The sequence below is a fragment of the Herpailurus yagouaroundi genome, unplaced genomic scaffold, assembly GCF_014898765.1.
Source record: "Herpailurus yagouaroundi ecotype Mexico unplaced genomic scaffold, PumYag 141, whole genome shotgun sequence".
Lineage (NCBI taxonomy): Eukaryota > Metazoa > Chordata > Mammalia > Carnivora > Felidae > Herpailurus > Herpailurus yagouaroundi.
In genome coordinates, this window is record NW_024412396.1 from 16602350 (window position 1) to 16618871 (window position 16522).

At 40.1% G+C, this 16522-nt stretch overlaps 1 pseudogene; it reads left to right on the forward strand.

Moving 5' to 3' along the window:
* Positions 1-6709: 6709 nt before the first annotated feature.
* On the forward strand, positions 6710-8026 carry LOC121031274 (heterogeneous nuclear ribonucleoprotein A1-like; annotated as a pseudogene).
* Positions 8027-16522: the final 8496 nt, after the last annotated feature.

Here is a 16522-nt window from a genome sequence, read left to right on the forward strand (position 1 = left end):
AATTATTTCTTCTGTAATTGCCATTATACTTTCATAGAATTAAAAAAAATTAACGTTTATTTATTTTTGAGAAACAGAGAGCTCTTGGAGAAGGAAGATGGCGGCGAAGGAGGACGCTGGGCTCACCGCGCGTCCTGCTGATCACTTAGATTCCACCTACACCTGCCTAAATAACCCAGAAAACCGCCAGAGGGTTAGCAGAACGGGATCCCGGAGCCAAGCGCAGACGAGAGGCCCACGGAAGAGGGTAGGAAGGGCGGCGAGGCGGTGCGCACTCCACGGACTGGCAGGAGGGAGCCAGGGCGTAGGGGCGGCTCGCCGGCCAAGCAGAGCCTCCGAGTCTGGCTTGCAAAAAGCGGAGGGGCCTGACGGACTGTGTTCCGACAGCAAGCGCGACTTAGCTTCTGGGAGGTCATAAGTTAACAGCTCTGCTCAGAAAGCAGGAAGGCTGGAGGACAAAGGGAAGGAGAGCTGCTGAGCCCCCGGACGACAGAGCTCAGTTTGGTGGGGAACAAAGGCGCTCGCCAGCGCCATCTCCCTCGCCCATCCCCCAGCCAAAATCCCAAAGAGAACCAGTTCCTGCCAGGGAACTTGCTCGCTCCGCGCAAACACCCAACTCTGCGCTTCTGCGGAGCCAAACCTCCGGCAGCGGATCTGACTCCCTGCTGCTGCCACAGGGCCCCTCCTGAAGTGGATCACCTAAGGAGAAGCAAGCTAAGCCTGCCCCTCCTGCCCCTGTGCACCTTGCCTACCCACCCCAGCTAAGACGCCAGATCCCCAGCATCACAAGCCTAGCAGTGTGCAAGTAGCCCAGACAGGCCACCCCACCCCACAGTGAATCCTGCCCCTAGGAGAGGGGAAGAGAAGGCACGCACCAGTCTGACTGTGGCCCCAGCGGTGGGCTGGGGGCAGACATCAGGTCTGACTGCGGCTCCGCCCACCAACTCCAGTTAGACACCACAGCACAGGGGAAGTGCCCTGCAGGTCCTCACCATGCCAGGGACTATCCAAAATGACCAAGCGGAAGAATTCCCCTCAGAAGAATCTCCAGGAAATAACAACAGCTAATGAGCTGATCAAAAAGGATTTAAATAATATAACAGAAAGTGAATTTAGAATAATAGTCATAAAATTAATCGCTGGGCTTGAAAACAGTATAGCTGACAGCAGAGAATCTCTTGCTACAGAGATCAAGGGACTAAGGAACAGTCACGAGGAGCTGAAAAACGCTTTAAGCGGAATGCATAACAAAATGGAAACCACCACGGCTCGGACTGAAGAGACAGAGGAGAGAATAGGTGAACTAGAAGATAAAGTTATGGAAAAAGAGGAAGCTGAGAAAAAGAGAGATAAAAAAATCCAGGAGGATGAGGGGAAAATTAGAGAACTAAGTGATACACTAAAAAGAAATAATATACCCATAATTGGTATCCCAGAGGAGGAAGAGAGAGGGAAAGGTGCTGAAGGGGTACTTGAAGAAATAATAGCTGAGAACTTCCCTGAACTGGGGAAGGAAAAAGGCATTGAAATCCAAGAGGCACAGAGAACTCCCTTCAGACGTAACTTGAATCGATCTTCTGCACGACATATCATAGTGAAACTGGCAAAATACAAGGATAAGGAGAAAATTCTGAAAGCAGCAAGGGGTAAACGTACCCTCAAATATAAAGGGAGACCTATAAGACTCGTGACTGATCTCTCTTTTGAAACTTGGCAGGCCAGAAAGAATTGGCACGAGATTTTCAGTGTGCTAGACAGAAAAAATATGCAGCCGAGAATCCTTTATCCAGCAAGTCTGTCATTTAGAATAGAAGGAGAGATAAAGGTCTTCCCAAACAAACAAAAACTGAAGGAATTTGTCACCACTAAACCAGCCCTACAAGAGATCCTAAGGGGGACCCTGTGAGACAAAGTACCAGAGACATCACTACAAGCATAAAACATACAGACATCACAATGACTCTAAACCCATATCTTTCTATAATAACACTGAATGTAAATGGATTAAATGCGCCAACGAAAAGACATAGGGTATCAGAATGGATAAAAAAACAAGACCCATCTATTTGCTGTCTACAAGAGACTCATTTTAGACCTGAGGACACCTTTATTTTTAAAAAAAATTTTTTTTTCAACGTTTATTTATTTTTGGGACAGAGAGAGACAGAGCATGAACGGGGGAGGGGCAGAGAGAGAGGGAGACACAGAATCAGAAACAGGCTCCAGGCTCTGAGCCATCAGCCCAGAGCCCGACGCGGGGCTCGAACTCACGGACCGTGGAATCGTGACCTGGCTGAAGTCGGACGCTTAACCGAATGCGCCACCCAGGCGCCCCATGAGGACACCTTTAGATTGAGAGTGAGGGGATGGAGAACTGTTTATCATGCTACTGGAAGCCAAAAGAAAGCTGGAGTAGCCATACTTATATCAGACAAACTAGACTTTAAATTAAAGGCTGTCACAAGAGATGAAGAAGGACATTATATAATAGTGACAGGGTCTATCCATCAGGAAGAGCTAACAATTATAAATGTCTATGCACCGAATACCGGAGCGCCCAAATATATAAAACAATTACTCATAAACATAAGCAACCTTATTGATAAGAATGTGGTAATTGCAGGGGACTTTAACACCCCACTTACAGAAATGGATAGATCATCTAGACACACGGTCAATAAAGAAACAAGGGCCCTGAATGAGACATTGGATCAGATGGACTTGACAGATATATTTAGAACTCTGCATCCCAAAGCAACAGAATATACTTTCTTCTCAAGTGCACATGGAACATTCTCCAAGATAGATCATATACTGGGTCCCAAAACAGCCCTTCATAAGTTTACAAGAATTGAAATCATACCATGCATACTTTCAGACCACAATGCTATGAAGCTTGAAATCAACCACAGAAAAAAGTCTGGAAAACCTCCAAAAGCATGGAGGTTAAAGAACACCCTACTAACGAATGAGTGGGTCAACCAGGCAATTAGAGAAGAAATTAAAAAATATATGGAAACAAACGAAAATGAAAATACAACAATCCAAACGCTTTGGGACGCAGCGAAGGCAGTCCTGAGAGGAAAATACATTACAATCCAGGCCTATCTCAAGAAACAAGAAAATCCCAAATACAAAATCTAACAGCACACCTAAAGGAAATAGAAGCAGAACAGCAAAGGCAGCCTAAACCCAGCAGAAGAAGAGAAATAATAAAGATCAGAGCAGAAAGAAACAATATAGAATCTAAAAAAACTGTAGAGCAGATCAACGAAACCAAGAGTTGGTTTTTTGAAAAAATAAACAAAATTGACAAACCTCTAGCCAGGCTTCTCAAAAAGAAAAGGGAGATGACCCAAATAGATAAAATCATCAATGAAAATGGAATGATTACAACCAATCCCTCAGAGATACAAACAATTATCAGGGAATACTATGAAAAATTATATGCCAACAAGTTGGACAACCTGGAAGAAATGGACAAATTCCTGAACACCCACACTCTTCCAAAACTCAATCAGGAGGAAATAGAAACCTTGAACAGACCCATAACCAGCGAAGAAATTGAATCGGTTATCAAAAATCTCCCAACAAATAAGAGTCCAGGACCAGATGGCTTCCCAGGGGAGTTCTACCAGACGTTTAAAGCAAATAATACCTATCCTTCTCAAGCTATTCCAAGAAATAGAAAGGGAAGGAAAACTTCCAGACTCATTCTATGAAGCCAGTATTACTTTGATTCCTAAACCAGACAGAGACCCAGTCAAAAAAGAGAACTACAGGCCAATATCCCTGATGAATATGGATGCAAAAATTCTCAATAAGATACTAGCAAATCGAATTCAATGGCATATAAAAAGAATTATTCACCATGACCAAGTGGGATTCATTCCTGGGATGCAGGGCTGGTTCAACATTCGCAAATCAATCAACGTGATACATCACATTAACAAAAAAAGAAAGAAGAACCATATGATACTGTCAATCGATGCAGAAAAGGCCTTTGACAAAATCCAGCACCCTTTCTTAATAAAAACCCTTGAGAAAGTCGGGATAGAAGGAACATACTTAAAGATCATAAAAGCCATTTATGAAAAGCCCACAGCTAACATCATCCTCAACGGGGAAAAACTGAGAGCTTTTTCCCTGAGATCAGGAACACGACAGGGATGCCCACTCTCACCGCTGTTGTTTAACATAGTGCTGGAAGTTCTAGCATCAGCAATCAGACAACAAAAGGAAATCAAAGGCATCCAAATTGGCAAAGATGAAGTCAAGCTTTCGCTTTTTGCAGATGACATGATATTATACATGGAAAATCCGATAGACTCCACCAAAAGTCTGCTAGAACTGATACATGAATTCAGCAAAGTTGCAGGATACAAAATCAATGTACAGAAATCAGTTGCATTCTTATACACTAACAATGAAGCAACAGAAAGACAAATAAAGAAACTGATCCCATTCACAATTGCACCAAGAAGCATAAAATACCTAGGAATAAATCTAACCAAAGATGTAAAGGATCTGTATGCTGAAAACTATCGAAAGCTTATGAAGGTAATTGAAGAAGATTTAAAGAAATGGAAAGACATTCCCTGCTCATGGATTGGAAGAATAAATATTGTCAAAATGTCAATACTGCCCAAAGCTATCTACACATTCAATGCAATCCCAATCAAAATGGCACCAGCATTCTTCTCGAAACTAGAACAAGCAATCCTAAAATTCATATGGAACCACAAAAGGCCCCGAATAGCCAAAGTAATTTTGAAGAAGAAGACCAAAGCAGGAGGCATCACAATCCCAGACTTTAGCCTCTACTACAAAGCTGTCATCATCAAGACAGCATGGTATTGGCACAAAAACAGACACATAGACCAATGGAATAGAATAGAAACCCCAGAACTAGACCCACAAACGTATGGCCAACTCATCTTTGACAAAGCAGGAAAGAACATCCAATGGAAAAAAGACAGTCTCTTTAACAAATGGTGCTGGGAGAACTGGACAGCAACATGCAGAAGGTTGAAACTAGACCACTTTCTCACACCATTCACAAAAATAAACTCAAAATGGATAAAGGACCTGAATATGAGACAGGAAACCATCAAAACCTTAGAGGAGAAAGCAGGAAAAGACCTCTCTGACCTCAGCCGTAGCAATCTCTTACTCGACACATCCCCAAAGGCAAGGGAATTAAAAGCAAAAGTGAGTTACTGGGACCTTATGAAGATAAAAAGCTTCTGCACAGCAAAGGAAGCAACCAACAAAACTAAAAGGCAACCAACGGAATGGGAAAAGATATTTGCAAATGACATATCGGACAAAGGGCTAGTATCCAAAATCTATAAAGAGCTCACCAAACTCCACACCCGGAAAGCAAATAACCCAGTGAAGAAATGGGCAGAAAACATGAATAGACACTTCTCTAAAGAAGACATCCGGATGGCCAACAGGCACATGAAAAGATGTTCAGCGTCGCTCCTTATCAGGGAAATACAAATCAAAACCACACTCATGTATCACCTCACGCCAGTCAGAGTGGCCAAAATGAACAAATCAGGAGACTATAGATGCTGGAGAGGATGTGGAGAAACGGGAACCCTCTTTTACCGTTGGTGGGAATGCAAATTGGTGCAGCCGCTCTGGAAAGCAGTGTGGAGGTTCCTCAGAAAATTAAAAATAGACCTACCCTATGACCCAGCAATAGCACTGCTAGGAATTTATCCAAGGGACACAGGAGTACTGATGCATAGGGGCACTTGTACCCCAATGTTCATAGCAGCACTCTCAACAATAGCCAAGTTATGGAAAAAGCCTAAATGTCCATCCACTGATGAATGGATAAAGAAATTGTGGTTTATATACACTATGGAATACTACGTGGCAATGAGAAAAAATGAAATATGGCCTTTTGTAGCAACGTGGATGGAACTGGAGAGTGTGATGCTAAGTGAAATAAGCCATACAGAGAAAGACAGATACCATATGGTTTCACTCTTATGTGGATCCTGAGAAACTTAACAGGAACCCATGGGGGAGGGGAAGGAAAAAAAAAAAAAAAGAGGTTAGAGTGGGAGAGAGCCAAAGCATAAGAGACTGTTGAGAACTGAGAACAAACTAAGGGTTGATGGGGGGTGGGAGGGAGGAGAGGGTGGGTGATGGGTATTGAGGAGGGCACCTTTTGGGATGAGCACTGGGTGTTGTATGGAAACCAATTTGACAATAAATTTCATATATAAATGAAAAATAAATAAAGGTTATTCTCTCTAAAAAAAAAAAAAAGAAACAGAGAGATAGAGCATGAGTGGGGGAGGGGCAGAGAGAGAGGGAGACACAGAATCTGAAGCAGGTGCCAGGTTCTGAGCTATTAGCACAGAGCCAGAGGTGGGGCTCGAACTCACAGACCGTGAGATCATGACATGAGCCAAAGTCAGATACTCAACCGACTGAGCCACCCAGGCACGCCTATGTTTTCATAGAATTTTAAACAGTATTTATTCTTTTACATTTTCTAGTTTTGCTTATGTTTCATGGTTAGGAAAAGAAATAAATTATATCAATACCATAAAGTGATAAATAGTTGAATATTCATGACAAAGATACCCGCACATACATTCTTATTCATATAAATCCAAAGGGTTGCTTTCTGTCCATGGACACCATGGAGCAAGCATCATTAAAAGTCTCCCCTTCCACTTCTGTCATGTCTAAGTCAGAGTCTCCTAAGTCTTTTCTCCTAAGAAGAGCTGTAGAAGCTCTTCATCAGAGGTTTGAGCTTTGAAACAACTAATGAAAGTATGAGAAGCAATTTTGAGCAATGGGGAACGCATATGGACTGTGTGGTAATGACAGATCCAAACACCAAGTGCTTCGGAGGCTTTGGGTTTGCCACACATGCTACTATGGAAGAGGTGGATGCAGCCGTGAATGCAAGGCCACACAAGGTGGGTGGAAGAGTTGTAGAACCAAAGAGGGCTGTCTCAAGAGAAGATTCTCAAAGACCGAGCGCCTTCTTAACTGTCAAAAAGACTTTTGTTGGTGGCATTAAGGAAGACACTGAAGAATATCATCTAAGAGATTATTTTGAACAGTATGGGAAAACTGAAGTGACTGAAATCATGGCTGACTGAGGCAGTGGCAAGAAGAGGGGCTTTGCTTTTGTAGCTTACGATGACCATGTTTCTGTAGATAAGACTGTCATTCAAAAATATCCTACTGTGAGGGGCGCCTGGGTGGCACAGTCGGTTAAGCGTCCGACTTCAGCCAGGTCACGATCTCGCGGTCCGTGAGTTCGAGCCCCGCGTCGGGCTTTGGGCTGATGGCTCAGAGCCTGGAGCCTGTTTCCGATTCTGTGTCTCCCTCTCTCTCTGCCCCTCCCCCGTTCATGCTCTGTCTCTCTCTGTCCCAAAAATAAAATAAACGTTGAAAAAAAAAAATTAAAAAAAAAAATCCTACTGTGAATGGCCACAACTGTGAAGTAAGGAAAACCTTATCTAAGCAAGAGATGGCTGGTGCTTCTTTCCAGCCAAAGAGGTTGAGGTGGTTCTGGAAACTTTGGTGGGGGTCATAGAGGTGGTTTTGGTGGGCATGACAACTTTGGTCATGGAGGAAACTTCAGTAGGAGAGGTGGCTTTGGTGGCAGTAAAGGTGGTGGTGAATATGGTGGCAGTGGAGATGGCTATAATGGATTTGGTAATGATGGATGCAATTTGGGAGGTGGTAGAAACTATAATGATTTTGGCAATTACAACAATCAATCCTCAAATTTTGGACCCACGAAAGGAGGACATTTTGGAGGCAGAAGCTCCGGCCTCTTTGGTGGCGGTGGCCAATATTTTGCCAAACCATGAAACCAACACGGCTATGGTGGTTCCAGCAGCAGTACCTATGGCGGTGGCAGAAGGTTTGAATTACTGCCAGGAAACAAATCTTAGCAGGAGAGGAGAGCCAGAGAGATGACAGGGAAGCTATAGGTTGCAACAGATTTGTGAACTCGGCCAAGCACAGTGGTGGCAGGGCCTAGCTGTTACAAAAAAAAAAGGGGGATGTTTTAGATATTACTTGTGTGTATGGGTAAAAAACTCAAGGACTGTATTTGTGACTAATTGCATAACAAGTTATTTTAGTTTCTGTTCTGTGGAAAGTGTAAAGCATTCCAACAAAGGGTTTTAATGTAGATTTTTTTTGCACGCATGCTGTTGGTTGCTAAATGTATAAATGTGTCTTAAAAAAAAAGAAGTCCAAATGGTCATTTCTACTTTCTATTTAATTAATAGGAAAAGCAATGAATCTAAGCTCTTAACTTATTCAAGCCACTGTGAGCCATTGCCTACCGAAAAACAGTTTGTAAATTATTTTGTAATGAGCTTTAAGTTGTGTTTGAACTTTTTAGTGAACAGAGAATACATCATCTCCTTTTCCCTAAATAGATAAACATTTCAAGTGACTCAAACTGAAAATGTTTAGGTCATGATGACCTACCTTTTCCTGGACTGATTCAATTAATAGAAAGTTTATATACTCACAGATGAAGCTCTCCACACATCAAGCTTAGGAGGTTGACATCAACCTAAGATTCTCAAGGTTGAATATAATCCCAAAGGTCATTGAGTCCATTGGTTCTCAAATGGATCCACTTAAGTCGTGGCTCTAGTAGTTCTCTGTGAAATAAGTAAGATAAAGACAAAATAATGCATTTCATGAAGCTGATTTCAATTAATTCAGATTCGTGTCCTTTAATCTCAGAAAATACCCCTTCTACTTTTTTGGTATTAAAATACATTTTTTAATGAAAAAGTAATTAAAATTAAGCGGTTGTCTTTTCTTCTTTTTAATGTTCTTATTGAAAAATATACGACCCTGCATTAGTTTTCTTAGGAAATTCTGTTTCACGTCTAAAGTCCAAGATCAGGCAAACAAAGAGCTTGTTTCTGCCCCAGCCTGAGGCTGCTGGTGAACAAGTACCTGTGGGATATGATGGGCAGTGAACAGCTTTGGAGGCAAAAGGAGTAACATTTGAAGTCTGTGTAACTTTAGAGTAATGACTTAATCTAGTTGAGTAATTTCTTTGCCTGTATCAGCTGAACTAATGTTACCTTTGTCTCACATTGTTGTAAAAATGAGAAAATGAGTGGTTGGCTGACTCTCTGATAGTTCACTGCAAATGCCACCTTTCAAACAGGACTTGCTTTCTCTACCCTATCTAATGTATACCCTCTTTGTATCTCCTCACCCAGCCATTCTCTGTCCCACACATCAGGCTACTTATTCTCTGGATTCACTTTCTTTTCCCAACCAGAATATAAGATTCGTAAGAGAAGGGACTGAGTCTGTCCCATCCCATTGCATTCCCAGAATTTAAAACATATGGCCAAAACATGGTAGCACTCAATAAATATTCATTGAATATTGGATGAATGGAAAGTGTTTGACACAAAAAAGACTCAATAAATGTTAGTTCCCTAACTTTGGATTGAGGGGAAAAAAAATCCACCTCCCTAACATGTTACGTTGGTCTTCATCCCCTGTCCGAACCCATCCAAACACAAAAGGTATATCTCTTTCCAAACATATATTCCCAAGTGGGAAATAATTCTTTAGGTAATTGTTATTTGATAAGGTCATCTTTATTGGAAATGGCTACAATAAGAATGATTATATGATAGTAACTTCAAACTGGGCTGTGGATGCATATTTAATTTAGTGAATAAAGAGAATGCCTAATCTTTGGGATTCACACAGATTGCCAAGGAAATGTCATTTAAAGCATTCCATTTTAAGAGCATGTATAATATCTGGTAATTGCTTGTATTAATTTGCATTTAAAATCAGTATTGAAAAGTCTCACCAGGCAGCCATCTTCAGCTAAATTGTCTTGTTCTGATAAACGCTATCATTAAAGAGTAAAATGTTTAACTTAACACAAACAGGCTAAATACTAATATTAAAAGGAGAAGGAAGGAAGGAAGGCGGAAGGAAGGAGGGAGGGAAGGAAGGAATGATGGAAGGATGGACAGAAAGGAGAGGAAACAGGTTGCCATTAAGTAAAAACAAAACCATAAATAAGAAAACTAAAGGCTCTCTACATCTCAGCAACCAAGACCTCAGGGAAGGTCCTATATATCTGAGATGCCAGAAATGGACTTTCCTGAGGAGGCTGAGGGTCCAGCCCAACAGAAATGGGCTTTTGGCCATGATGCAAATACACATGTCTGGAACAAGGAAACAAGAAGCTAAGTGAGATAATCCCTGACTTAATCTTGGTTGTCATCCATCACTCACTGTTAGTACTAAGTTAGTACCTATATTTCAGAGTTTGTCAGTCATTAGAACACAACTTGCCAAAGCTCCAAATCTTTTCCTTTGGCAAGAAGATTGTCCGATGCAGCTGTGGGAAGTGGTGGCAAAATGGGCCAAGTAGCAATGGTGGAAACACAGCCAAGACATGGTTTGCTGATGCGTGTTTAATGCAGTGCTAGATACTGTAAAAGATATCTAGACTTCCAGTTCAGGATCCAATGTGTTAAAAGCTTGTAAATAATCAGTTTCATCCTTAGGAAAAGCTAATATTAAACTGGCTGAAAATCAGTGACTTTTCTTCAAAATATCAAAGAATGAAGATTGTAGGACAAACCACCATGCCAAAACCTGGAGAGCAAGAACTGAGATATGCTATTCTGGAGCAGAAGACAATGGGGCCAAAAATTGGTAGAAACATTTAAAGAGAAATTTGGATGAATTTCTGGAGGCTGAGTATGGACTAGCCTGACAATGAGAACATCCTGAGGCCTGCAGGTCTCACAGGACCCTCACACATTCATGGACTTCACCTCCAGGAACACCACTAGGTTTCCATGGTAAAGGGCCAAGAAAGATCACCTCATGGCTATGGCAAGGGGAAGACAAGAGTAACCATTGTGAAATATGCCCAGAGTGTTCTCCATAACTAAGGCCTACTCTCCAGAGCCTTATCACACACAGAGGTAGGGAATTTCTCCCACTGCAGTCTCCTCTAACCTTCCTCTCATTTAAAGGAGAGGGAAAGGAAGCTAAGAAACATATGTTAAGGTCTCAGCCCAGAGACACAAGGCCACTGAACAACTAGGATTTAATCATAAGATTGTAGAAAGCTTCCTCTTTTCCATACCTTACCATCATACCAATACTATAATAACAGTGGATTCAGGAAAAAACTGCAAGACTGAGACTCTGCTTAAGAATGCATTCTTAAGGAACCCTGGGTAGCTCAGTCTGGTGAGCGTCTGACTCTTGATTTTGGCTCGAGTCATGGTCTTGTGGTTTGTGGGATTGAGCCCATGTCAGGCTGTTGGTCTCTGTGCTGACAGTGTGGAGTCTGCTTGGGATTCTCTCTCTCCCTCTCTGTCTCTGCCCCTCCCCTGCACGTGCATGCTCTCTTTCCCTCTCAAAATAAATAAATAAACTTAAAAAACAAAGAAGGAATTCTTTTTTTTTTAATTTTTTTTCAACGTTTATTTATTTTTGGGACAGAGAGAGACAGAGCATGAACGGGGGAGGGGCAGAGAGAGAGGGAGACACAGAATCGGAAACAGGCTCCAGGCTCTGAGCCATCAGCCCATAGCCTGATGCGGGGCTCGAACTCACGGACCGCGAGATCATGACCTGAATGAAGTCGGACGCTTAACCGACTGCGCCACCCAGGCGCCCCTGAATTCTTAAGGAAACTCAAAGACAACAGTTAACAACACAAAGGCGAGAGAAATGGAAGCTTTTGCTACTGACAGCTTTAGCAAACATGAAGCACAGTCCAACTACTAGCCAAATTAACATAAAACCTCACAGGAAAGGCCTGTTTACCTTAGTTCAATATATCATGACCAGCTCTCAATAACAAAAAATAAATTACAAGGTATGTTAAAGGTGAGAGAGAACACAGTCTGAACAGGCAAAGTAAGCATCAGAATCATACTCTGGTATGACACAGATGTTGGTTTTATCAGGCCTGGTCTGGAATTTCAAATAACTATGATTAATATGCTAAGGGCTCTAATGGAAAAGGTAGGCAAGAACAGGTGAGTAATATAAGCAGAGAGATGGAAATTCTAGGAAATAATCAAAAAGAAATGCTAGAAATCAAAACCACTGTAATTGAAATAAAGAATGCTTTCATTGGGCTCATTAGTAGACTAGATGTAGCTGAGGAAAGAATCAGCGAACTTAAGGATGGGTCAATGGAAACTTTTAAAGCTGAGATATAAAAAGAAAAAAAGAATGAAAAAGGGGGAGAGAAATATCATCCAAGGACGGTGGGATAATTTCAAAAGGTAAAATACACAAATGATTGAAATGCCAGAATAAAAAAAAAAAAAGAAAAAAGAGAAGGAGAAATACTTGAAGTAATAATGGCTGAGAATTCCATAATTAATGATACCAAACCACAGATCCAGGAAGCTCAGAGACCATCAAGCAGGATAAATATTCAACTACATATTTATATATGCATTTATATGTATGTTATATGCATAACATATTCAACTACAAAAATTAAAGACACATAAAAAATCTTGAAAAACGCTGGGGTGAGAGGGAAAAAAAATCACCCTTACTTATAGAAGAACAAGAGTAAGAATTACAGTGGGCTTCTTGTTGGAAACCATGCAAGCAAAGAGAAAGAGTGGCACAACATTAATGTTAAGAGAGGAAGCCATCAGCCTAGAACTTCACATCCAGTGAAATTATCCTTCAAAAGGAAAGGAGAAATAAAGACAGATACCAAGAAGAATGAGCATCTGTTCCTGTTATTGTAGTGGCTTTTAGCTCCACTCACCTTCAAAAGGGAGCAACGAAGGAGTTGGAAGCTGATCATCTTTACTGGAAACATCAAGCAGAGGAAGTAACAGAGATCAAGACTACCATTAGGAAAGATAGTCCCTAAGACAAAAAGGTCAAAATAAGAGAATTGTTGGTAGGGGTGGAGAGTTAATGCAGTGATGGAAACCAAGTTGCTACACTAAGTATGCACTGGTTCCTTACAACTGGTTCCTTCTATTGCTAGACCTCATTTTCTGCTTAAAAGTGAGAATACTTTCCAAACACCATTTGGACTTAACTCCATCCTTTAAAGAATATTAAATCTATGATATCCAGACAAATACATGAATAACAACAAAACATCATCGTAGTAGAAACTAAAATGCTACATGGTGAGCTATAAGTAATAATCTTTCAATCAAGTCATTCAAGAAATATTTATTAAGTTTCTACTTTGTCAGGGAATTTTCATTTAAGTAGTAGAAACTAAAACACAACAAATAAATAAGTAAGAGAGATATAAACAACACACAAAACCTAAAACCAGCAGAAGGAGGGAAATAATAAAGATTATAGCAAAAATAAATGATATAGAAATTAAGAAAACAATAGAACAGATCAGTGAAACCAGGAGCTGGTTCTTTTTAAAAAATCAAATTTGAGGGACACCTGGGTGGCTCGGTCAGTTGAGCGTCTGACTTTGGCTCAGATCATGATCTCACGGTTCGTGAGTTCAAGCCCCACATCAGGCTCTGTGCTGACAGTGCAGAGCTTGCTTTGGATCCTCTGTACCCCTTCTCTTCCCCCTCCCAGGCTCATCCTCTGTCTGTCTATCTGTCTCTCTCTCTCTCTCTCTCTCTCTCTCTCTCAAAAATAAATTTAAAAAAACATTAAAAAATAATAAAATAAAATTTGATAAACCTCTAGCCAGATTTATCAAGAAAAAGAGAAATAACTAAAATAAATAAAATCACAAATGAGAGAGAGGAAATAACAAACACCACAGAAATACAAACAGTTATAAGAGAATATTATGAAAAACTATATGCCAACAAACAGGACAACCTAGACGAAATGGGTAAGTTCCTAGAAACATATAAATTTAAAAAAATGAAACAGAAAGAAACAGAAAATTTGAACAGACCAATAACCAGCAAAGAAATTAAAACAGTAGTTAAAAAAAATCCCAACAAACAAAAGTCCAGGATGAAAGGACTTCACAGGATAATTCTACTAAATATTTAAAGAGTTAATACCTATTTTTCTCAGACTATTCCAAAAAAATAGAAGGGGAAGGAAAGCTTCCAAATTCATTCTAGGAGGCTACAATTACCCTGATACCAAAACCAGATAAAGACACCACTGAAAAGGAGAACTACAGGCCAATATCTCTGATGAACATAGATGCAAAAATCCTCCACAAAATACTAGCAAACTGGATCCAACAATACATTTAAAAAAGTATTCACCATGACCAAGTGGGATTTATTTCTGGCAAGGAGATTCAATAATTGCAAATCAATCAACATGACACATCACATCAATAAGAGAAAAGATAAGAACCATATGACCATTTCGATAGATGCAGAAAAGCATTTGACAAAGTACAACATCCATTCATGTTAAAAACAAACAAACAAAAACCTTCAATAAAGAGGACTTGGAGGGAACATACCTCAACATAATAAAGGCAATATACAAAAAACCCACAGCTAACATCATACTAAATGTTGAAAAACTAAATGTTTTGCTACTAAGGTCAGCAACAAGACAAAGATGTCCGCCCTCACCACTTTCCTCAACATATTCCTGGAAGTCCTAGCCATAGCAGTTAGACAGCCAAAGAAATAAAAACATCCAAATTGGTAAGGAAGAAGTAAAACTTTCAGTTTGCAGATGATATGATGTTAGATAAAGAAAACCCAAAGACTCCACCAGAAAACTGCTAGAACTGATGTACTAATTCAGTAAAGTCTCAAGATAAAAAATCAGTATACAGAAATCGGTTGCATTTCTATACACCAATAATGAAGCAGCAAAAAGGCAAATTAAGAAAACAATCACTTTTATAATTGCACCAAAAATAATAATATACCTAGGAGTAAGCCTACCTAAAGAGGCAAAAGACCTGTACTCTGTAAACTATAAAATACCGATGAAAAAAATTGAATATGACACAAAGAAATAGTAAAACATTCCATGCTCAAGGATTGGAAGAACAAATATTGTTAAAATGTCTAAGCTATCCAAAGCAATCTACACATGTAATGCACTCCCTATCAAAACACCACCAACAGTGGTTCACCTGGGTGGCTCAGTCGGTTGAGCCTCCAACTCTTGATTTTTGCTCAGGTCATGATCCTGCAGTTCATGGGTTTGTTCCCTGCATAACGCTCTGTGCTGATGGTATGGAGCCTTCTTGGGATATTCTCTCTCTCTCTCTCTCTCTCTCTCTCTCTCTCTCTCTCTCTCTCAAAAATAAATAAATAAATATTTTAAAAAAGCCACCAACAACATTTTTCACAGAACTAAAACAAATAATTCCAAAATTTGTATGGAACCACAAAAGACCCCAAATAGCCAAAGTAACCTTGAAAAAGAAAAGCAAACCTGGACTCATCACAATTCTAGACTTCAAGTTATATTACAAAGCAGTAGTCATCAAAACAGTATAGTACTATATTAAAAAAAAAAAGTATAGTACTGGCACAAAAATAAGCACACAGATCAATGGAACGGAATAGAAAACCCAGAAATAAACCCACAACTGTATAGCCAGTTGATCTTCGACAAAGCAGGAAAGAATATCCAATGGGAAAAAGATAGTCTTTTCAACAAATGGTGCTGTGAAAACTGTACAGCAACATGTAAACGAATGAAACTGGACCCTTTCCTACACCATACACAAAAATAAATTCAAAATTGAGGAAAGACCTAAATGTGAGACCTGAAAACCTAAAAATCTTAGAAGAGAACACAGGCATCAACTTATTTGACCTCAGCCAAAGCACTTTTTTTTTCAGATAGTTCTCCTGAGGCAAGGAAACAAAAGCAAAAATAAACTATTGGGTCTACAACAAAATAAAAAGCTTCTGCACAACAAAGGAAACAATCAACAAAAGTAAAAGGCAGCTTACTGAATGGGAGAAGATATTTGCAAATGACATGTTGGATAAAAGGTTAATATCCAAAATATATAAAGAACTTGCACAACTCAACACCAAAAATAAATAAATAATCCAATTAAAAATGGGCAGAAGACATGAACAGACATTTCTCCAAAGAAGACATACAGATGGTCAACAGACTTATGAAAAAATCCCTAGTCATCGGGGAAATGCAACTCAAAACCACAGTGAGATATCACCTCACCCCTATCAGAATGGCTAAAATCAAAAGCACAAGAAACAACAGGTGTTGGTGAGGCTGTGGAGAAAAAAGGAACCCCATGCACTGTTGGTAGAAATGCAAATTGGTGCAGCCACAGTGGAAAACAATATGGAGGTTCTTCAAAAAGCTAAAAATAAAACTACCATTCAGCAATTGCACTACTGGGTATTTACCCAAAGAATACAAAAATACTAATGGAAAGGGATACATGCACCTCTATGTTTATAGGAGAATTATCTATAATAGATGAGATACAGCAGCCCAAGTGTCCATCAATTGATTGATGAATAGATAAAGAAGATGTGATACACACACACACACACACACACACACACAC